The 23,958-nt window shown below is 42.8% G+C and overlaps 1 protein-coding gene and 1 long non-coding RNA gene across 2 annotated transcripts in view; one reads left to right on the forward strand and one right to left on the reverse strand.

Annotated features, from left to right (window-relative positions):
* Window positions 1–23,958, reverse strand: part of LOC310842950 (uncharacterized protein) — a 579,207-nt gene that overhangs the window by 445,819 nt on the left and 109,430 nt on the right. The window lies entirely within an intron of this gene.
* LOC310842730 lies at window positions 18,929–23,673 on the forward strand. Its single transcript, XR_014563326.1, has 3 exons — window positions 18,929–19,011; window positions 21,756–21,972; window positions 23,179–23,673. It is a non-coding gene; the product is annotated as an uncharacterized lncRNA (long non-coding RNA).

Consider the following 23,958-nt stretch of genomic DNA (forward strand, 5'->3'; position numbering starts at 1 on the left):
GAGATGAGCACTGCAACCCCAGAGTCAGTCACGACTGGACCTAATGGTCAGGGGTCCCTTTACCCCTTTACCTTTACCTTACCCCTCACCTCACAGAAAGGGAGAGACGAAACTAGCCCTGTTCTTAATATTTGTAATTAAAAACCAGGGTCTGAGAGCTTTTTGTATCTCAATCACCATCCCTTTGCCTTCTCTGTTCTGCCTTTTAGATTGAAATATCAGGGCAATATTATTACTCATCTCTGAAAGCCTCTTTTTGAGGTTGAAGAATGGAACAAAGATGTTATAGATCAGTTTGCATTCAAGCTGCTGCAAACTCTCCGTGGTCAGACTCCTTTCTTTTGGGGGGGTCCTCCAGACTGTTATTATTTTCAGGTGGGATTCAGTCACATACTGGCAAATTCAGGATGTACAATAGTTGATCAGAAGGTCCTGTACAAAAACCCACCCACCCCCAATTTGTTGTTTTTTTGCAATAAGGAAAGTGATGGTCAAATATGTTAGAAAGTGTGGGATAACACTTGCTTTGATGCAATGTCATCGAATCTCCCCACTGACAAATCAGAACAAATGCTCAATAAGTAGGTCTATTTTCCCCCCATAGACCTCTCCGTTTTTCTTCCCTTAGTCTCTGCCCAAGGCTCTATAAAGAGAAGGCCACATGAAGGTAAGAAAGCATACCAAAGTTTGGATTTCAATAGAGAAGACTGGATACCGTAAATAAACAGAAATGAGATCCAGTCAGCAAAAAGAAGTTTTATTCACACACAAAGAAAATCACAATGGCAGGAACATACTATAATAGACATGGTCCACCGAGACTTGTTCAATTAACCTTGGGGTATTTCTCTCGTCTTCATTACATAAACCTAACATAATTCACGCTTGTGATCCTGCCGGTACATTTTCCTTAACATTTTACCCTCCTCTGAGAATGGGAACAGCTTGTCTTCGGAGGTGTTTTAATACCACATGTTTTAGTTGATTGCCTTTGTTCCCAGTATTGTGGGATTTCAGCAGTGGGTGGCAGCGGGGTGAGGAGGCGAGGGGAAAAGCCGAGCGGGAACGTTTACAAGCCAGAGTACACTGCTTACATTCAAGCCATGATCCCTTGTTAGCAAAAGGTGAACCTGCAGCCTCTTGCAGTTAGAGAAATGTCTGCAAAGGTGGTATGGAAATAAGGCAATGATGAGGGAGATGGTGTAAGCGTAACATTATGTCTGTGTTTCTCGGTGGTTGGTAGAGGTTAATGAGGAAAGAAGAGAAGATAAATGTGTTTTGCAAGCAGGGCAGGAAAAGGGGGATTAATAAGAATGGCTGGCATTGAACTAATGAGGGAAACACACCTCGGCGCATGGCTAAAACCTTTGATATTGCTGTTAAGAGCATATAGAGCAAAACCCCATATTTTCCAGATACCAAGGGAGCAGAAAAGACTTTTTATGTATGAGACAACAGCTGCGTGGATGTTTAGCTCAGAGGTGGAAAGAAGATAAAGTCCTACCAGAGAAGAATGGCAAATGAAGCTGTTGGACTATGCCAAAATGGCAAAACTGACCAGAAAGCTCAGGAACCAGGAAGACCAAAATTTTAATAAAGCAGCCCAGCCAGGAAGGAAACCCAGCCAGATGGGCAGGGTAGAAATAATGATATTAGGGGGATTGCAATAACACTTTAATGTAACAACAACTATGGATACAATGGAGTTACAAAAAAAGTAATTTGTTTAAAAAAGACACAGTAGAAAAGGTTTAGATAGAACCCATTGAGGGGAAGGTGGGAAGTCCAGAGGTTGGGGAGAATCTTATAACTTTGGATGTGTGGTGGTATGATTGTAAAATTAATATGCAAAACCATATATATATATATATATATGCAGGTTTTGGTGTCCTCGGGTGTCTTCCCGTGTAAAAGTTGGGGTGTCTAGGCGACGTTTCGACGAGGTCTCACTCGTCATCTTCAGGCTGGTGCTTTCGGCTTCTTGTTACTGGAACAGAGTGGGATCTCAATGTTTGAGTTCCTATAAATACTGTAGAGGGGGTGTGGTGTCTAGCCTCCAATGTTCTGGGCAGAGAGGAAGTTCCCAGGCTAGTGTGCCTTTTCTTCTTTTGTTCCTTAATTACTTGAGAGATACCTTGAGTGATTTCTTGAGTGATATCCTGAGTACCACTTAGGTGGGTCATTAGGTGTGGATTAGTTATATATTTATATATATATATATTCTGTTAAATAGATCTTGCATCATTTGGCTATAGACTGCCCACTACAGAGGCATATGTTGTAAGTCCAATGACACCAGCTCAGTTACTACTGCTTCTCCTCCTTCCAACATACTTTAGATCATTTTATCTACAGGAGAAAGTTTCCCCACACAGGATTGAACTTAAGCCCTAGTGAATTAAGTTCATCTGAAAACAGAAGTACATTACACTTACATGCACAATGGGTGTGCAGCAGATACTGTTCCAATTGTATCTGGTAAGACACATAGTCTTTTCTAAAATGTGCATCTATAATCTAAACACTAGATTCAGCAGAGGGAAGTAATTTAATTAGATCTATGGGGAACACACTGACTGTGAACAAAAGTAGCAGCTAACTTGTGGCCATGTGGTGAAAGAGTTAGGTTTACAGGTATATGCAGAAAAAGAGCATTATAAGTTAAGCAACAGGGTGGTCAAAACTCGAAACTTTCCATTGAGAGATGCCGGTAATATGCATGCCAAGTATAAAGGAGTCAGCAGGCCATATTTTCATCTCTCAGAGGTGTAAATCCAGTGTGAATATTGCAGACGGTGCTTGGCTGAAGTCAATCAATTTACACAGGAGTAAAACCAGGACAAGAGTGAGCTTTAGCCAACCTGGCTGTATGCATGGTGAATGATCAACTACAGAAATCACACATTTGCTTATGTATTTCATTCTCCTTTCTTAGCCCAGGTTTCTATAATGGGTTTTGCAGGGAAATTGATCTATTAGTCTGGTTTCCCAATTTAGATCAACAGCATGCTTTCTTTTAAAATGCAACTTTCTACCTTTAACAGGAGATGGATTTTAGTTCTTTGTATAAGATGCTATAAAGAGGGGAGAACATTTAAAGCTTTTCTCTTTTTTAACTCCCCCCAACCCCCCCCCAAAAAAAAAATACAATGGTGCAAGTGATGTTGAATAGAGATTATTATTACATGTGTAGCACTGAAATTGATGGAAAGAATAAAGGTGGATTTCGACCCCTCTTTAGCCTCATGCTGTATGTGTGAATTCTAAAAAGAAAAACAGAAATAACTAAACATATATCATATTTATTTCTTACATTTATATTCCATGTTTCCTCCAAAAAGCTCAAGGTGCCAAATGTGAGTTTCTCCCCCCTCCCCATTTTATCCTAACAGGAACCCAGTGAGGTAGTTTTGGCTGAGAGACTGTGAGTGGCCGAAGAACATCTAATGGGCTTCATGACAGGATCTGTCAATCTCAGTCCTCCCAGTTCCTCATTTTTAAATCTTAAATTTAGTTCTCCACATTTTGCATCGGGGGACATTAACCCTCATTCGAAGCACCTCCAAAAAATTCTGGGTACTATTGCTTTTAAGGTTTGCTGGGAATTGTATCTGGTGAGGGGCAAAAAACAGCAACCATAATTCTTTGAGGAAAAGAAGGGGTTTCGAATGTGCTTTAAAAAGTATAGTGTGTATACAGCCCTAGTTCAACTGTATAACAACTGCATCAGGCTGGCTTTCTGGCTTAGAAAAATCATTTAGGCCACAGACTTCTAAAGTTTCCTGCTCACTGTGCTTCCATATCTTGTATTGTGAACTGCCCAGAGATCTGCAAATGAAGGATGGAATACAAATAAAATAAATAAATTAATAATAAAATTATATTATTTCCCTGACTTCCTGTTTCCTTCACTATGTTATTGGACCTCCTGCATCCCTAACATTGTGATGTCCTGCAAAGCCTCTCCCTTCTCACCCTCCCATCTATCAGAATAAGACCCGCCCCTAATTCTTAAGAGCATATTTTAGGAGCTGCTTTCCATCAGCCAATCCAACCCTTCCTAGGATTCAGTGACATCACAACAGCTCCACCAATGGCTGGAGAAGGCTCACAAACATCGAGGAAACATCAGTTTTGCTATTTTTCAAATTCCTCTGGCAAATTGAAAAACAAACAAACTATCATTTTTCAGCAAATCTACAGGGTTTGTGTTTCAATATGGCACCTCAATCATTATTCAGGTTTACCGATGTCCTCTGCACAGCACCTCTATATTTTGCTTTGTATTTTGAGGTAAATATTTCTGGATATGACTTTGGTTGTGGCTTAAACTTTTCAAACTGCTACCTTACATAGTGACCAGATTTCTAAGTGGGGGAAAAGTAACATTGTGATTTATGCACCCTTTTATAAGCATGCTCCAAAATTTGATGGATGCCAATATTCACATTTGGATGCTGGCAAACACAGATTAATATTGTGACGGCCAAAACCATATCCTTTCTCTCTCTCTCTCTCCAGGTACTGACAATCACATTTTAAAGTGACTCTTGGGCTCATGTGTTCATCTACCTAAGGTAATCTGCACCTATTTTAGTCAACAAAACTGTATTCACTGTTTGCAGCTAGACTTGAATGAGATTAGTTTATAAATGAAGTCAGACACCCAACTCCCATTGACTCTAAAGGGGCTGGGGTTAGGAGGCAGATCTTTTGTGTGCCACTGAAGACATTTTATGAATCGTTGATGTTAATAGGAGTTAAGGGCATTCAGTCAAAGTTGCAAGCACTTATCTCCTCCCATGGATTTGGCTTTAAATGACTAAACATCTTGAGTAATTGGATTACAGTGATGCAAGCTTAAAGTAATTGTGCTTAATTGCATTCAATTCTCTGTGATTCCCAAACAAGGGTGCTAAGGATGTGAAATGCTGGCTGAGGAGGTTACTAATTAAATGAGACTAATAGTAATAGTGTAAGTAGTGTATTACCCTAGGACAGGGGTCTGCAACCCGCGGCTCCGGAGCCGCATGTGGCTCTTTTACACCTTTGCCGTGGCTCCGGGGCGGATACTAGCGAGGGGAGGAGGCGCATTGTGTGCCCCGACACTCCCCACTGTGGCGGGCGCTGTACTGGCTGTGACGTCGCATGGGGGCAGTGCGTGCGTTAGTCACGCACCGTCCCGACGTCACCTTCCCGCCCGCCCGCTACATTGTAAGGGGCATGTACGCTGGTCACTGCATTGAAAGGGGACATGTACGCTGGTCACTGTTTTGAAGGGGAGTGAAGAACACACACACACACAAAGGTAACTTGTTAATTTAACGTTTATTTCTATGAGGAGGAGTAATTCTGAGGGGTCAAACAAAGAAATAATAACAAAGTGACAAAAAAGTTATTTTTATAATGATGAGTTTTGCGGCTCCCAGGTGTTTTTTTTTCTTCGGAAACGGGTCCAAGTGGCTCTTTTTGTCTTAAAGGTTGCAGACCCCTGCCCTAGGATGAAAAGATGCAATCTGAGCACTTGGATTTGTGCCAAGTGACAAAATGTTTTCCAGCTGTTCATTACTACTTTGAATTGCACCATTATTTCTACAGGAGCTACTCTCCTTTACAACTGTGTCTCAACTGCCTTTCAGCAGTGGAAAGAACTAGCAAGACAACGGGGAGAAAGAAAAAGGGAACAAGATCCCAGCGAGGGGTGTAGCTGGGACTGGGACACACCAGGGCAAGTGGGGGATATGGAAGGAGAGGTTGGTGTAGGAAGTACTCATGGGGTGATGGAAGATGATGACAGGGTGGGGGTCAGTGCACAGGAACCAGAACAGCAGGACCCAGAGTCAGAGGGGCCCCTGTCTCCACAAACACGGTGGGCTGGGGAAACCCAGCCAGATGGGCGGGGTATAAATAATAAATTTTTATTGTAGTGGGCAAGGCACTCCAGGAGGCAGAGGCAGGCAACGGCCCAAACCCCAGCTCCCTAGCTGGTCAGGTGGGGCTCGCTAGCTCTGGGAGGAGATGTGTGATTCTTCAGCTGGAGTAGGCTTGGAACAGGTGAGGGTCACCTGCCTCCTCAAGCCCAGATTCTGCAATCAGCATGCCAAGTACCGTATGTAAGGGCAACAGAGTTGAGGTGCTATGTCTGCTCAACTGCCCATGTTGATGGACCTCAGCTTGAAGGCTCCTGAAGCTCTGTGGGACTGTGTTTCGGTTTAGACTTTGGACACTTGGATTGACGTTGGACTAGGGACTTGACTTTCTGCAAGGTAGGCCAGGGATTCAGGACACACCATCATCTTTAAATGAGGATCACACAACGTGCATGCTGGTGTCTGAACATGGGTTAGAACAGCCTTATGGTGACCTCCATATTTTGTGAATTCCAACCACCATCAGCCCCAGCCTGTATGACCAATGGTCAGAGATCATGGGAACTGTAGTCTAAAACATCTGGAAGGCACCACTTTGGGAGATGCACCAAGCTCCAGAAACCAACAGTTAGAGCCAATTCAGTTCTACTCAGTGCAGACGCATTGCAATTAATTAAGTTAGTCGTGTCTGTTAACTTCAATGTGTCTACTCTGAGTAGGACTGGCACTGGAGTAGACTCCAAGGTTTTTCTGCGTCAGGCACTCGGGATCTGGTTTTGGGAACTGAAGGGTCAGATTAACACGTGAACTCAACAAGTCTCCTGGTTTTCCCCCTAACCCCCGGGCTGCATATGCAATGTGTGTGAGAGGGCAGAAAGGAGAGAAGGGGGTATATTTAGGCAACAGCAACTATGACAAATGTGCAGTGGACCCCATTTGACTTTGTCGGTTATGGGCTGTACAACCATGTGTTAGAATGTTTGGATATGTATACTCAGGTTTAAATCCTGTTCAATCATGAAACACATGGTTTCATGCAGCGGGTTGGACTAGATGATCCCTGTGGTCCCTTCCAGCTCTGATTCTAGCTTTCTATGGAGCCTGTTGGGTTAACCTAGCTCTGTCTGTGACCTTGGGTTTCCTAGCTTGCTCTGATTCTTCTGTGTTGAAAAGGCGAAGATGTACAGTTGCATTCACTGGTTTCAAGGTTTATTCAGTGGCATCATACAAAACTCCATACAAGCAAATGTACCCTAATAATTATTTTCCTAGCTAAAGTACACATAATTTGCCACATGCGCAAAAATGCTCTGTGCGTAACAGCTTTCCCTTTAAAATTAGAAATGGAAATAATAAACATCCCACAATGCTTCTAACTCTTGAATGACAGGCATGTTTGTTACACAGCAGGGATCATTAGTGGATTGAAAAGGTGGAAACATAATTTGATAACGGCCTTTTCCCAGGCAAGCAAAGCACTTCCTTGTGTACTTTGCAAAGGCAAATGAAATGTCATTACAAGAATGATCAAATTAGTATCACAAGCCTTTGATTTGGAATCCTTCACCAAAGAAATAACTGTGCAAAGTATGATGAATAGAACTGAAGGAGAGGCAGATGACCAGCTGTCAATGGACCCTGCAATTCCGAGTAGATGTTCCAGATGTACAATTATTCTATGAATCGGTTAAGCTGGAGTACTTGGGAGCGAGCCAGTTTCATATTGGATGCTTCATTTGCTTCAAATATATGAAAGCAAAGCTGGCTTTGCATGTTGCAACACGGGGTGGGGGTGGGGTGTGCAGAAGGAAGTGGTCGTGACTCACACTTCTGATTTCTGAGCATCTGCTCTTATGTACCAAGTGAGAGATTGCATACCTCTTCCATAGGAGATATGAGTACTCTCTTCAGAGATTCAGGATTGTCTGCCTGTTTGTGACTTAAAAGGTAAAGGTACCCCTGCCTGTACGGGCCAGTCGTGACTGACTCTGGGGTTGCGCGCCCATCTCGCTTAAGAGGCCGGGGGCCAGCGCTGTCCGAAGACACTTCCAGGTCACGTGGTCAGCGTGACGAAGCTGCTCTGGCGAGCCTGAACCAGCACAGCACACGGAAACGCTGTTTACCTCCCCGCTATAAAGCGGTACCTATTTATCTACTTGCACTTGAGGGTGCTTTTGAACTGCTAGGTGGGCAGGAGCTGGGACCGAGCAATGTGAGCTCACCCCGCCGCGGGGATTCGAACCGCTGACCATACGATTGGCAAGTCCTAGGCGCTGAGGTTTTACCCACAGCGCCACCCGTGTCCCTATAAGTTTGTGACTTAGGTAGCTTAAAAAGAGGGTCCTGTATATGGAGGACAAATTCTATTTGTTTTGCATTTTTTGCACTTTCTGAACCAAAAAGACAAACTGGGTGAAGAGGTCTGAGCAGGCCCTCTATTTATTCCCTGGGTGCAGACCCAAGCGATATCTGCTGATGTGGTTGGCCCCTCCTCTGGGGAGGTCCTGCACAGTAGCCTGCCTGTGATTGGCCAATTTTCAGGCAGGCTATGATATGACCAGCCCCCACACCCAGCGCCCCCATGGGGTTGCACAGAGGGAACAGTGCCAGTCCACATTGCTTCTGCAACATGGGCGAGTGGACTTTCTGTACCAAAATCCATTCTCCAATTAAAAGAATTTGTACCAAAATGAGTATAAGGGGAAAGTAGGAATAAAAATGCATGTGTTGATGAAAACAAGCTATAGAAAAATGCTTTATATTTGGGGGAATTGCTTGAATAAATGTGTATATCCACAAGGGGAAATCATATACCAAACAAATATGTGTATATTAGGAGGGATGGACCCCAAAATGATGAATTTTCATGAGAACTTTGTGCGGAGAAACACTCTCAAACTGATACAGAGATTGTATCCACCAAATTTAAGGTGATAACATTGAGAAACGGGGAAATCAGAACTGGCAGATTTGTGCCTCTCCAGTTATTAAAGGTCAATTGATTCCACAACTTACCAAGACAAATAACCCTTTATTCACTATAGCTCTGTGACTGTCAGTCTCTGCTTCCAAGCCCCACTTCCTTGCCCCTTGAACCAAGAAGTTCTCTCACAGATGTGCCAATGGACTTGCCTAAGGGACTTCTTAGTTCACAGTTAGCCACCACTAGCTACATTAGTTCTCAACACCTAGTTGACATTGATACAGAGGATGAACCACACCATTGATCTCAACCATTGCCAACCCCTAACCATGGTTTAGGTCATTAATGGGAAAGCTGTGTCCCTCTGGTTGTTGAGGGACTACAACCTTAATCACCCCTATCTGGGGATGGGGACGAGGTTAATAGGAATTGTAGTTCAAAAGCATTTGGAGCACTGCAGGTTCCCTAGTTCTGGTTTAGATTTTGAGATGTAGTGCTAACCATGGTTAAGGAAGACAAATCATGCTTATGCATTACATTTGCATAGGGTCAAGGTCTTCTATGAAAGCAGAAGCAATTGAGTGCCACATATGAATAAATACGCATATTGAAAAACCAACCATGTCTAGCACAATTTCAATCAGGCTAATTGTTCATTAGCATCTCCTCCCATCCTCCCCTTTCACTTATGTCAACAAACAAATTATACTTCATTTAGCAGAAATTTGTACAAAGGGAATTTTTTGCACAGATTTATTCACTTTCATTCTCCTTCTGCTAAGTGCTATAAATTAAAGATGATCCCTGTCTCTTTTGCACCGAGTGAAAGCGTTTCAAGCAGTGACAGAAAGCCATATGAATAGGATGATGACAGGATGCCATATCAATAGGATGATAAAGGCAGTGGTTTTCAAGTCACCAAGAAACCCCCTCCCTTTAAACCTTCCTTTATTGCTTGATTCCTCAAATGCCAGTTCAGGTGGCTATTGAAAATTCTTCCTTCTCCTCTTTTATGGTCAGGATTGTCAATGTCACTCAAACTGAACAAACACTGGACCACTAAAGAACTGTAGACCTCCCATTTCTGCTATCCATCTCTCATGCCCTCGGGCAATCTTTTTGTAAGTTCTTGGAACAGCCCTAAGCTAGTTTAGTCTGCTACAGTACACTTTTTATGACTTTGAGTGATTTTCCAGTTGGCAAAATGAAGAGCAAAAATATTGCTACCTTTTAAAAAAAAGAAAAATAGTGCTCTGCCATGCACAGAACAGATTCTATCTTAATTCTGATCCAGTAACAGCAGCTTGTGATTTTTATAAACAAAACAAGACAAAAATATTCCCTAGGTTCTCTTCTTGTAGTGGATGTGATAGATCCCTAGAGAACAGTATTCCAGAGTACAGTCGCACCTCAGGTTACATACGCTTCAGGTTACAGACTCCGCTAACCCAGAAATAGTACTTCAGGTTAAGAACTTTGCTTCAGGATGAGAACAGAAATTGTGCTCCAGCAGCGCGGCGGCAGCAGGAGGCCCCATTAGCAAAAGTGGTGCTTCAGGTTAAGAGCAGTTTCAGGTTAAGAACGGACCTCCGGAACGAATTAAGTACTTAACCCGAGGTACCACTGTATTGATTAAGTCAGTACTGTTTATCTTGCTTCTATGTATTCCCTCCTCTTTGATTGATTTCATGCTTCTATTGTGTTATGGGGGGGGCGTGTAACTATTCCATGAGCAAATAGCCTCTCAGTATCACCTGGCCTATTATCAGCATGTAAAGAATGAATGGAGTTCTGGGACTGCTGATGATTCAGTTCAGTTTGAGGATCTCGGGGATTAAATGAGTTAGAGCTGGAGTAAGTTAGCTGTACCTTGGTCCCATGGGTTGGATTCAGCCTTAGTCATGTGTGGAGTAGACCCACTGAAATAACTGAGACCTGTGTTAGTCAGTAAAGAAGGGTAGGATACAAGCCCTGAATAACTTAGGTCCAGAATACCTCAGGAATCAGCTGAACCCTCATATCCCAGCTCAATCACTGAGATTATCTGCAGGAGCTTTATTGACCATTCCCCAAATTGGCGATGCTCACGTTATAGAAAGAAGAAATAGACCAATCAATGCCATCAGCCCTGTTCTGTGCAATACTCTGCCAAAGGAGATTAAGCAGGCACCTAGTCCAGCGCCAAGGGCCTTCTGGTGGTTCCCTCACTGTGAGAAGTGAGGTTACAGGGAACCAGGCAGAAGGCCTTCTCGGTAGTGGCGCCCGCCCTGTGGAATGCCCTCCCATTAGATGTCAAGGAAATAAACAACTATCTGACTTTTAGAAATGTTTAGGGAACTTATTATAGTTTGATATTTTATCGTGTCTTTAATATTCTGTTGGGAGCCACCCATGTTGTTGTTGTTGTTGTTAATTACAGCCCTACCTGACCCCTACCTAAGTCCCATTCAAGTTCTATCAAGCCCTATTTAACATCTATTAAGTATCATGTTCTATCTTTGAACTCTATAATTCTTCCTGATTGGTTGACATTCCACACAACACTGCTTGGTTTCTGGGTTTCCAGGAGGATGACCCACCTGGTAGTATTCAGCTAAGATTTCCTCAGCATAGAACACCAAAATTATTGGCCATTAGAAAGTTAGGTCCATTAATTTCAGTGGATGTACTCTGAGGAAAACTTAGTTGCTTATCTCCCACTGCATCTTTCTTCTGTTCTTTTCAAAGTGTCAGCCATATTGTGTTACGCCATATGCCCATTACAGTTATCTTGGGATTGATGTCAATGACAACTTTTCAACATTTCAAATGTGCCCACTGGCCCAAAAGCTTGGGGACACTGAATTGTGAGGGCTTAGCAAACCCTCAGGGCGATGCACAGAATGGCTCCCACTACTGAAACAGCCCTATTCCTTATTGAAGTCTGCAAGGCCTCAGACAGCCAAGAAATTTGGAGCAGGACCTCAGTTGATGAATGAAACACACACAAAGGTTAATGCTACAGAGAGAAAGATCTATTTTCTTGATCCGGGTTACTTCCATGTGTTTACTCTTATGTCCATTCCATCCCACTTCTATATTAAATTGCATTGAAAAGAACCATAGTACATAATTTATATTTACACTGAACACTGCTTTTCTTCAAGGAAATAGTTCTAAAAGTATTTCATTCCCAAATGCTCATTTTAAAAAAGAGATCTTTGTGCCTAGAATTGTATTGCATCATTCACCATAGGATAAAATCCCATGGACAACTGCATTCCAAACTGCACATTAATCCGGGAGGTTCAGGTCAGGTCAGTTCCTATTGGAGTTCATGAAGACTGAATTCCTTAAGCATCCCTTGTTAATACAAACACAAAATTTAAACCACACAATCTAAAACAACCGACAACAAATCTAAAGCAGCAGTATCGGCAAAGTAAAACTTCACTTCTCAAGTTTAATGCTGCATCCCATTTTTTTTATTGTTACAATTAATAAATTCCTTCTTCTTAAGTTGCAAGATGCTTTGATTCAACTGAAAAATAATCTGCTGAGGTTCCATTTTGCTGTCACCGATGGCAGTTCAGACAACTTGAGGTCCTTCCCTATGCTGACCAATGACCCTGAGGAGTGCATGGAATGTCACCATGAACAAATTTCTTACTGTGGAGAAATAGCAAGGAACCAAACGTCTGCAATGTGAGCTGCTACACATTAAACCTTTCAGTATGGAACGTTCCCAGTGCAACTGGTTTTAGGAAGTCCTGTGGTTTGTTGTTTCAATCTGTCCTTTGCTTCATCCCAGCAATCTCTAGTTACCAGCAGGCTTTGGACATGAAATGTCAACATTTCCATGCACATGTCTCCATTTGTGATTGGCATTTTTGTATATGTGCTTATTGAAATGATCTCCTGTCTTTCCTTACCACTGGTTCAAGTAGATTTGGGTTGGAATATTGTGGCACTTCAGAAGTTGTTAGGCTCCAATTCCCATCATCCCAGACCACTGACATTGCTAGCTTAGGTTGATGGAAGTTGGAGTACAACAACATCCCCACTCATGACCTTGACTAACCTTCAGAAGTGGTGGTGGTGATTTATTTATACCCTGTTCATCTGGCTGGGTTTCCCCAGCCACTCTGGGCAGCTCCCAACAGAATATTAAAGACACAATAAAACATCAAAAATTAAAAACTTCCCTAAACAGGGTTGCCTTCAGATGTCTTCTAAAAGTCAGATAGTTGTTTATTTCCTTGACAGCTGATGGGAGGGCGTTCCACAGGGTAGGTGCCACTACTGAGAAGGCCCTCTGCCTGGTTCCCTGTAACCACACTTCTCACAGTGAGGGAACTGCCAGAAGGCCCTCGGATCTGGACTTCAGTGTCTGGGCAGAACGATGGGGGTAGAGATGCTCCTTCAGGTATACTGGGCCGAGGCTGTTTAAGGCTTTAAAGGTCAGCACCAACACTTTGAATTGTGCTCGGAAACATACCGGGAGCCAATATAGGTCTTTCAGGACCAATGTTATATGGTCTCGGCTGCCACGCCCAGTCACCAGTCTAGCTGGAAATAAGAAAAACCTATTTTCACATTGACCAACTATGTGATGTGAAGGGTCTTTCAAATGTGAGCTTCTGAAATTGCATTAGACCATAGGAGCTGCCTTGTCCCAAGTCAAGTCATTGGTTGACCTGCCTCAGCTTTGTCTAAAATGATTGGCAGAGGCTCTCTGATTTTTCAGACAATGGCTTTCCCAAGCCTATCTGAAGATGCCAGGGATTGAACCTTGGTCTTTAGCACACTCAAGTGTGTGCTGTTCCACACAGTTGTGGCATTTTAATGAAAAGCTGCATACTCAGAAGGTATGATGCACAATTAAACCCTTTCTGGCAGCAGAAAGCAATTGTCTGTGCACCATTGCCCCATTAGACTGCAACACAGAGAAATAGTCAAGTTGTGAATTTAGCCTCTTCTCCTTCTGATGCATGAATTCAGATCTGGCTTGTAAACCCCTCCCCACTTCATTGGAGCCTTCCAATTTTCTTGATTAATTGGGATGTAATTGGACCCAGAAAGCACAATTAAAAATTCTAGTGCCCATTAGGCAATTCTATTAACTCGATCGCTTATTTCACCTCAGCTGTGTTGAGGTTGCAATGACTTGAATTAATAAGAATTTGAAAAGGTGCCCGTGTTAATGTATACTATTCCACAGAAAGAAATGACAAAGGTACTTGCTAGACTAGTTCTTTGTTTGTTTATTTATCGGCTACAAGGCATTTTCATAAGAATACTGTCATACCTCGGGTTGAGGTAGCTTCGGGATAAGTATTTTCGAGTTGCGCACTGCGGCGACCCGGAGTAACGGAGCGCGTTACTTGCGGGTTTCGCCGCTTGCGCGTGTGCAGATGGTCAAAATGATGTCACGCACATTCACAGAAGTAGCAAATCATGAAGCGTGGACGCGGGTTGTGTTCGCTTCTGGATGTGAACAGGGCTCCGGAACAGATCCCGTTCGCATCCAGAGGTACCACTGTAGTCAATTATTATGATTATTTTCCATTGAAAAGCAAACCATCCAGTATTGTTTAACTGTGTTTGTGTTCATTCAGACACACACATAAATACACACTAGAATACAATGCTAATGCCCTGTTGAAAAATACATGAAACTCAGACTAATAACATGCCTTTTTGGGGGTGGGGGGTGGGGAACCCATTGATCAAATACCAAAGATAAAATGTTTTGTACTAAATACTTTTTAGTGAGAATTCTTTGTACCTTCAGCTATGAGTCTTCAATTACCAGCTCAGAGTCTTATTTTCTTGTTGTTATGGGTTCAGGGGGCTGCATGTCATAGATTCTTCATGTATCCCTATTTTTCAGGAATGGTCCCGGTTTCACAGAAGCCATCCCAGCTTCTGATTTGATCCCAGAATGTCCCACTTTGCCTTAGGATGTCCCTATTTTCATCAGAGAAACGTTGAAGGGTATGGAGTCATGTGACATCCAAGCCAAGGAGATAAGTAACTATACAGCCTTTAAAAGACATCTGAAGGCAGCCCTGTATAGGGAAGTTTTGAATGTAATAATGGGCAGGGTATAAATAAAATTATTATTAGTAGTATTATTAGTATTATTAGTAGTATTAAACAGGACGTCCCTATTTTCATCGGAGAAATGTTGGAGGGCATGGTGTCAGCTACACGCATGCCTTGAGTGTCCCCAGTATAACTGAAGACAAAGAGGTGCATTTTCTATTCCATAGGTGATCAAGCTTAGGGGGCTCCTTTGTTCATTCATTCTTTTTCCTTTTTTTTAGCAATGAGAGTAAACACATCCTCTTGTATTGTTCTTTTTAGCTTTTTATGAAACAGGATGATGAGATAAAACAGAACAAATAGAACTGCTTGTCTCTGAGATGCATGCAAAAAAGCTATTATACAGAACATAACTTCAGACCAGAGCCTTTTTTTTGCCACACTAGAATGATATACCTTCATTATTAATCTATAATCAAGATATTTATGGTAAATTTTTGATACCATTTCATTTGTAGTCATAAACTTCCATTAGTTATTACTTTAGTGATCCAGACACATAAATAATGCTACATCACTTGTAATTTTGTTCAATTTGTTCTACTTTTCTGGGAAACAAAATTTAAGACCACATCTTGTTTTCATTTTCCTCCTACTGTCAAATTTAATTTTATTCTCCTGTCAGGATTCAGACCATCAGCATCTTACAAGGAAACCAGAATAGCACATTTAGAAAACATTACGTCAAGTAACTTATCATGAAAAAGCTTTAAAAATGTATATATATTTTCAGAGAGTCAAAATTGCATCCTTCGTTTTAATTTATTTTATTTTTATAAAGACTTTTAGCATGATCTTTTTTGCATTCATACCTTTAAAATAATGGCCACTGTTTCAAGACCTTCATACCTGAGATTCATACAGACTTTGCCCTATTCTGGCTTAATTTCTCTCAACTTGTATAGAAAGCTTTCTCTTTCATTACCTGCATGGTAAAAATATGGGTGGGCTGTCTTTGAAAATACTTTGAGCATCTTCCCTTTCTGATGAAAATTCTCTTTAGATTTAAAAATTGAGCTAAAGACAGAGTACCATTGAGAATGTGCAGTAGGCAAGCTGATCTTTCCCTGTCCTTCAAGTCCCAAACTGTAAACGGAATGTGGAGGAAACAGATACAGGATGTTCCCTAAATGAGAAAAAATCTATATGAATTTCAACTTTCAATAGCCCCTGATCTCAGTGAAACTGCTAAGCACATGACAAACTATTCCTCTTTAAAATCTATGGGGCATAAACTCACTTAGCTTTGGTTCAGTCATGTCCATTCTTTTTGTGAAGCAGGGAAATGTGGGAAAGAGTAAAATATGGGTTTCATTCAATGGTTTCATCCAATGGTGCCTCCTTCACTGACATTATTTAATGTCATACTGTATTCCATAGCCAACTGGGAGTGGAATTTGCTGGATCACATCTAACTGTTGGACTAACACCCAAACTTGGGTCTCCAGGTATTGTTGGACTACAGTTTCCTTCATCCCTGACCATTGGTGCTACTAGCTAGGGATGATGGGAGTTGTAGTGCAAAACAGCTGGAGACCCAACTTTGGGAAACCCTGGAAGATGGGTCCCTGTCCTCGGAATATGTATTCTTCAATTCCATAACTGAGAGAGACAACCAGACAGGACTAGAGACAATGGGTGGTATTCAACTAAATGTGACTCAGAGTAGACTATGTTAGGTTTATTCATTTCAAAAGCACTACCCTGCATAAAACTTAGTTGATTTCCCCCTGGAGATTTTTATCGCTAGACTGTGCCGTGGGTGCTTATAGGAGTTTGTGTGTTCTGGCTACTAAGAGATCATTATGGTTATCTCATGAACAATGTGATTCATCCTACTAAGTTCATCTCCATTGGGTGGGCATCAAAACTTATTGTCCAATATGCCAGCACCTGATTGTACACCTAAATTATTTCAGTGTTGTCTCAAATGCACCACCCCTTTACATTTTCAAATTTCTCTCTTGAAGCATGCAGATCGTTTATCTTCACATATGCATGGAACTGTCTGATCCCAAAAGCATAAAAAGGTGATGTGGGAAGGGCGAGACTAGAGTATTGCTACAAACTTGGTTGCAGATGGCATAGTCAAGTTTGTTGCATGCATGAATCAGTGCATGGCACTCCAGGACAGAACCAATTGTCTGATGTGACATATATCATTGCAGTAAGCAGAAGTATCACTGATAGTGTAAGCTGAGGAATATGCTCTCGTATTATCCCAGGCATTTGATGACAATGGACTTGCACAATAGCTATATTTATTGAGCTGGGGCCATCCATTTTACTGTGGCATACGGATTTGTTGCTGAGTTTGCAAGGCACGGTGAGTAAAGATTTGTTTGTCGTTATCATCATCTATAAATAAACGACCTGCTAAATCCTATCCGAACTGCAATTTCTCTGATGGATATAAAGGCTATGGGGCTGAGCGGAACAAAGTGTGGTCTTAAATAGGTTGCAGTGTTTCTCAGTGATACATTTTAGAAATGCCAAACCAAGTGCATATATGATTTCAACATAGTGAGGTGTGGGTTTTTTTTTGGGGGGGGGGGGTTGGTGTGTGTGTGTGTGTGTGTGTGTGTGTGTATCCCAATATTCATAAGTCACTTCTGCTACATATCCATATCATCTTGTCTTATCTTTTCCATTGGGTTCTATTGAATCTGGAATTTATTGCCCATTTTCTTTTCCAAAAGCTTCGGGGATCAAGGACAGCATAATGTAAGCCGGTTGGGATTTTACTAGATAGTTTGATTACAAAGAACTGGTGATGGGATAATAATAGGAAGGTGCCATTAAGCATATCATTAAAATTCACACGAATTTATGGCCCAGGCCCAAGATTTGCTGTGCAAGCAAATATGTGCTTAAAACTGAGCACATTAGCTGCCGTATCGCTGCATAAGCTATTGGCATCATCCAGCCAAAGTGAGGCCCTTTAAGGCTGCAATTATATGCACACTTGCTAGGAAGTAAGCCTCGCCAAACTCACTTCTGAGTAATCGTATACAGACTTGGTCTGTACATCTTATTAATTTCAATCAGAGGGCTAAGCATGATCATTTCAGCTATTGTTGCAAGGATTTTACTCTGGCATTACAGGTAGTAAGCTGAGGGAAATGCTGAGCCCCTGGATAACAGCCAATGGAGCCGTTTATCCATTGCAACGATTTAGATTCTAGGCCATTTCATTAAAAGCCTTAATGCACTGGCTGTGGTAGTGAGCACCCAGTGTTGCAGAAAAGGAAGGGAATCACATTCCATTCATAACTGAGAATGTTATAGAAAGACCATAAATGTACCATCCTTAGTAACCATCAATAACCTCAGAATAATTTCCTTACGGGTTTTATCTTGCCACCCATTGCATTTGCAAATTATCTCAATCAACAATATTTCTCTAGGAAGCCTGGGGACTGAACTAGATGATACATGAAATGTGTGCTGTGCTTATCTGTTCTTAAACATGAAATCGAAGCCAATGGGGGAGAGGGGTGTTGAATCAAGATGTGAGATTAAGAAATAAAGGAAAAATTACAAGCAAGGGTGTGCCTCAAACTCAGTCTGGAAAGTCCCCATGAGCTGCGTACACAGGATAAAGAAATCCAAGGGGCGTAGGCCCATATCTGATAATAGATGAAGTGGTTAGTGTAGAGTGGACAATGTATTAGAAATGTGTTGAACTCTGATAAGTAGATTGTAAGCCAAGCCTCTGAAAGAGGGGCGGCAGCTGTAGGGATAAAACTGCTGCGCTTATGCCTGATCGAGGCTCTTCGTATCTACGGGTACGGAGGGTCCGCCTTTGCAAACGCGACTAATAAAAGGGTTAACCTTATATTGAAGTCCTTTGTCTGTTTGTTTCCACGAACGACTTCTCACAATTCTGGCGCCCAACGTGGGGCCCTTGACGGGTGGCTCGAGCGATACTCGGACCCCGGGCAGGCGCCCCTCCGTCCTTTCGGAGTGGCTCGGGGCCGGGATTTGTTCATAGCAATCCACAAGGGCTAAGACAGGACTCAATATAGGTGGGAAAGACAGTCTCGATTATCAGCGGTCAGGGACCGCGAGAGCCCAGCGGGGACGCCCGCCTGTTCACTAGTCGCGAGAAGCGGCGCTGGACTGTATTGGGTGAGTAGACGTGAGAATTTTTGTAAACTGTGTTACGGGGCGGGGGTGAGAGACTCGTCTCTTGAGTGAAAGAGAGGTTCCATATGGACGCGTGAGTGTGGATCAGGGCTCTGCCCTGACGAGAGGATTAGCTTGCAGTTCCGTCTATCCCGTGAGGGAAGCGGCCAGGCGATTCCGTGTGATTGTGATAGAAAGTGAAGTTGGAGACATTGTAAACCATGGATAAGGGTCAGAGTAAGAGACAGAAGGAGATAAATGTGAAGGGTCCTATAGACCCTAATAGTCCATTAGGGCAAGTATTAATACAATGGAATGAGGATTATATGAGACAATATACAGTTGGTTTGTCAAAAGTGACTATGATTAACTTCTGTAGGGTGATTTGGCCAAAATACCCTATAGGGTCGGACAAAATGTACAACTGGAACCCTGAGGGGGAGACTGAAAGGTATTGGATGACACAATTGAAAAAGTACCTTATAGAAAATAAGAGAAAGAAAAAGAAAAAGAAGTGAGGCAGGATTCTATAAGATTATTGAACTGGTTGGGAAAATTAGGAGTAAAAGTGTCAAAGGAAAAACTGCAGTTCGTGCAAAAGAAAGTAAAATATTTAGGGCATCTGTTGGAGGGAGGAACAAGAAAACTAGACCCAGAGAGAGTCAAGGGAATTTTGGAACTGCAACCCCCAAGAAATAAAACAGACGTGAGGAGGATGTTAGGACTACTGGGATATTGTAGATTGTGGATAGACCAATATGCAAAATTGGTTCAATTTTTAAATCAAAAACTCATTGGGGACGAAAAGGTAACATGGGAACAGGAGGATGGATTAAAATGGGAAGAAATAAAAAGGACTCTGATCGGGGCCCCGGTCTTAGCACTGCCCAATCTTCAGCAACCGTTCCACTTGTATGTAACGATCGGTTCCCAGACTGCTGTAGGGGTCTTGGCCCAAAAGAGAGGGGGGCAATATCAGCCAGTTGCATATCTTAGCAAAACCTTCGAACCAGTAGTACGGGCATGGCCCACCTGCATCCAGGCGGTGACAGCAGCAGCTGTATTGGTGGTTGAGAGTAGAAAATTGACTTTTGGTGGGGCCCTAATAGTTCATAGCCCACATCAAATATCTACTGTGATGACGGGGGCAGCCTCCACCTGGATGACGGACGGTCGCTTAGTAAAATATGAAACTATTTTGAGGACAAGCCCCAATATTACTTTGGGAACCGACCGAAATTTAAATCCAGCTGAGTTTCTGATCGGGGAAAGAAAAGAGTGGGAGCCAGATGAACATGACTGTATGAGTACTATACAATTAATGTCAAAAGTCCGGGAAGATTTGTCAGAAGTGCCCCTGGCGGAAGGAGAAAGATGGTACACTGATGGTTCTAGTTATGTTGAAGAAGGGAGGAGAAAATCAGGATACACTATAGTTAAAGAAGATGGGGAAATTCTCGAAAGCGGGGCTTTGCCGGCAACCTGGTCGGCTCAGAAATGTGAAATCATGGCCCTGACACGGGCTCTCGAGTTGGCAAGGGGCTTAGAGGTAACCATATGGACAGACTCCCGCTACGCATGGGGGGGTGGTACATACTTTTGGTAGAACTTGGCGGGACCGGGGATATATTAAGGCAGATGGAAAACAAATAGAGCACATGGCATTGCTAGAAAGGCTATTGAATGCCCTTACTGGACCAGAAAAGGTGGCAGTGGTTCATATTTCAGCCCACACCAAAGGAACGAGTCCCGAAGAAGTAGGAAACAGGTGGGCTGATTTGAGAGCGAAGGAAGCCGCCAAGGGCATCCCTAGAGCCGCACTGGTTCAACAGTATAGTTTGAAAGTACCTGTCTTGACCAAAGCGGACACAGAAAACCTGGTTTTTACCCCCCAAGAAATTGATTACATGAAGAAGGAGGGATGGAAACAGAGGGATAATGGATGGGAAACCCCAGCAGGGCAAGTGGTAATACCAAAAGCTATAATGATGGGGATCCTAGAAAAGGTGCATGAGGGTGGGCACTTCGGGACGGAAGCAATGATCAATATGGTAAAACCCCTATATTGGAGTAAGGACATGTGGCCTATGGCACATGCCATAGCCTGGAAATGTTTGATATGTCAAAAAGTAAACAAGACCAGGGCCAAAACAACTGAGAGAGGAGGGAGGCCGTTAGCAGTATGGCCTTTCCAAAGAGTGCAGGTAGATTTCACTGAACTACCCGAAAGGGGGGGGGCAGAAATATTTATTGGTGTTCAAGGATCATCTCACGGGGTGGATAGAGGCTTTCCCTAGCAGGAAGGCGACGGCACAAGTGGTTACTAAGGCTGTTCTAGAACATATTGTTCCCCGGTATGGTATAATCGAGGCCATAGATTCAGATAGAGGTACACACTTTACCCAGAAAGTGTTACAAGAAGTGATGGCAGCCCTGGGAATTAAATGGGACCTCCACACACCATGGCATCCTGAAAGCAGTGGGAAGGTAGAAAGGGCGAACGCAGAAATTAAAAAACACTTAACTAAATTATACTTGGAAAATGGGCTACCCTGGACGAAAAACCTTCCCCTGGCTTTGTTAAGAATACGAATAGCACCAAGAAAGGACCTGGGAATCTCCCCCTTCGAATTGGTGATGGGAAGACTATACCTAGCCCAGCTGGGTCAGCCCCTGGTAGAATTTAAAGATTTGTTCCTAAGAAAATATTTGCGGTCACTCTCCCAGTCTTTGTTGTCTCTTCATAGACGTGGCGTTTTGGTCCAGCGTCCTCCACTATTGGAACATCAGCACACATTTCAGCCTGGTGACCGGGTCCTGATAAAAGCGTGGAAGGCGGAGAAGCTACAACCTGCTTGGGAAGGTCCATTCCAGGTACTGCTTACCACCGAATCTGCAGTAAGGACCAGAGAGCACGGGTGGACTCACTATCATAGGGTCAAGAAAGCTCCGCAAGATTGGAGGGTATCTGTTGATTCAGACAACCCACTAAAGGTGACGCTTACCAATCAGGGAACCAGGAACCAGAGAGGACTCAAATGCTGACCTTAATGTGCCTATTCTGTGATTGCAAGTGCTTCTATGAATGTTGTTGTTGTGTCCATTGTGAATGTTGTGTATTATGCGTGCATTGTACAAGGTTATGTAACATAATCTTCATAGAGGACATAATTATCCAATATTGCACAATCACCTTAGAAGGAGAGGTCCATTGTAGTCTGACTAGAACCCCTACAGTGGTGCAAGCAGTGGACCAATTAAGACAGAAACAACGACAAGGGAGGGAGTAAAGAAAGTAGTGATGGGAATTGGCCTGTTGATTATGTTAAGGGGTGTCACGGCCAAAGAAATTCAGAATTGTGACCAGTGCATCCAGACTACTAAGACTGGGACTATGATTATACGAACTCTAATGTATTACAACGTTGCTCCAGAATGTGTGAAAAAATTAGATCCCTGTGTCCATAATCAGACCCAATATTTTAGATGCAAAACTAGAGAAAATAAGACAGAATGTTACGAGCCCCTAGCAGTGGGACCCATTACGTCCAGCATATATGTATATGGATATAAAGGGGGAAACGCAACCCTGTATGTTTATGGGCTAAGGAACGTCCTTCCACTAGCCCCAAATATATTCATTTTGGTTTAGGGATAGATGGAACCGGAAGGGATTCTTATGGGTATCTGGTCATAAAAATACATACCACAAGAGTTAGCAAAAAGCCCATTTCAGTATATGAGAGCTTCGAGGAAGAAATACAGCAGTTAAACAACTTACCCCTACCCTCAAGAGCCCATAACATGTTTTTAAGCCTGGCTGAGACCATCGCCAAAGAGTTAACTGTGAGGAATTGTTTCGTGTGTGGAGGGACAAACATGGGAGACCAATGGCCTTGGGTGGCTCACGAGGTAAATTACACTGAGGTCTGGAGAAATGAAAAGAACTACACATACCATCATCCAGGCAATGAGGTCTGGCAAATATCAAATAACCTGGTGGGAATGGAATGCTTTGTCAGGAACGCGCCAAGTACAGAGGGGAGCACCAAGGTGGGAGATACCCCTTGTGTGGGACAGTGGAATGATAAGCAATGGTGGAGTTCAGATAACAATACCAGAGAATGGCCACCTGCATTAGCTAACATGATTAACATGACCTTTCTCCAGGACCCCCAAAACACCTCGAAGGAATGGACAACCCCAGATGGATTTTATTGGGCATGTGGGGGGTATGCATATAACAGGCTGCCTCTAAATTGGGTAGGGTCCTGTGTATTGACCACCCTTCGGCCCAGCTTCTTCTTACTCCCTTTAGAGACGAAAGCTAAGCTGGGTATGCCTGTATATGAAGAAATTGGGCCCAGGAGAAAGAGGGTGATTCACATAGGGACATGGCAGGATAATGAGTGGCCCCCCGAAAGAATAATTCAATATTATGGTCCCGCGACTTGGGCTAATGATGGAACAGCGGGATCTTTTGGGAGGGACCCAATTTATCTATTAAATCGTATTATTCGCTTACAAGCTGTAGTAGAAATTATAACTAATGAAACCGCTGCCGCTTTAACAAAACTCGCTAAGGAAAGTGCAAAAAGCCGTACCTATATTATGCAAAACAGATTAGCGCTCGATTATTTATTAGCGAAAGAAGGCGGGGTTTGTGGAAAATTTAATCTAACAAATTGTTGCATTGAAATAGATGATAGCGGAAGGGTAGTAAAAAAATATAGCTGACCGAATGATAAAGTTAGCGCATGTTCCTGTGCAAACATGGGAAGGCCTTAACTTCAAGGAATTATTCAGCTCATGGTTTCCAAAATTACCTGGATTACAAGCCATTGTAGCTTTAATTGGGTTAATAGCCGCTGGATGCGTACTAATCCCCTGTGTATTGCCCATTTTCGTTAAGACTATTAACAACTCACTCTCCCTAATAGCCCAGCGGCA

This window comes from Podarcis gaigeae (assembly GCF_964106915.1).
Source record: "Podarcis gaigeae genome assembly, chromosome: 4".
NCBI lineage: Eukaryota > Metazoa > Chordata > Lepidosauria > Squamata > Lacertidae > Podarcis > Podarcis gaigeae.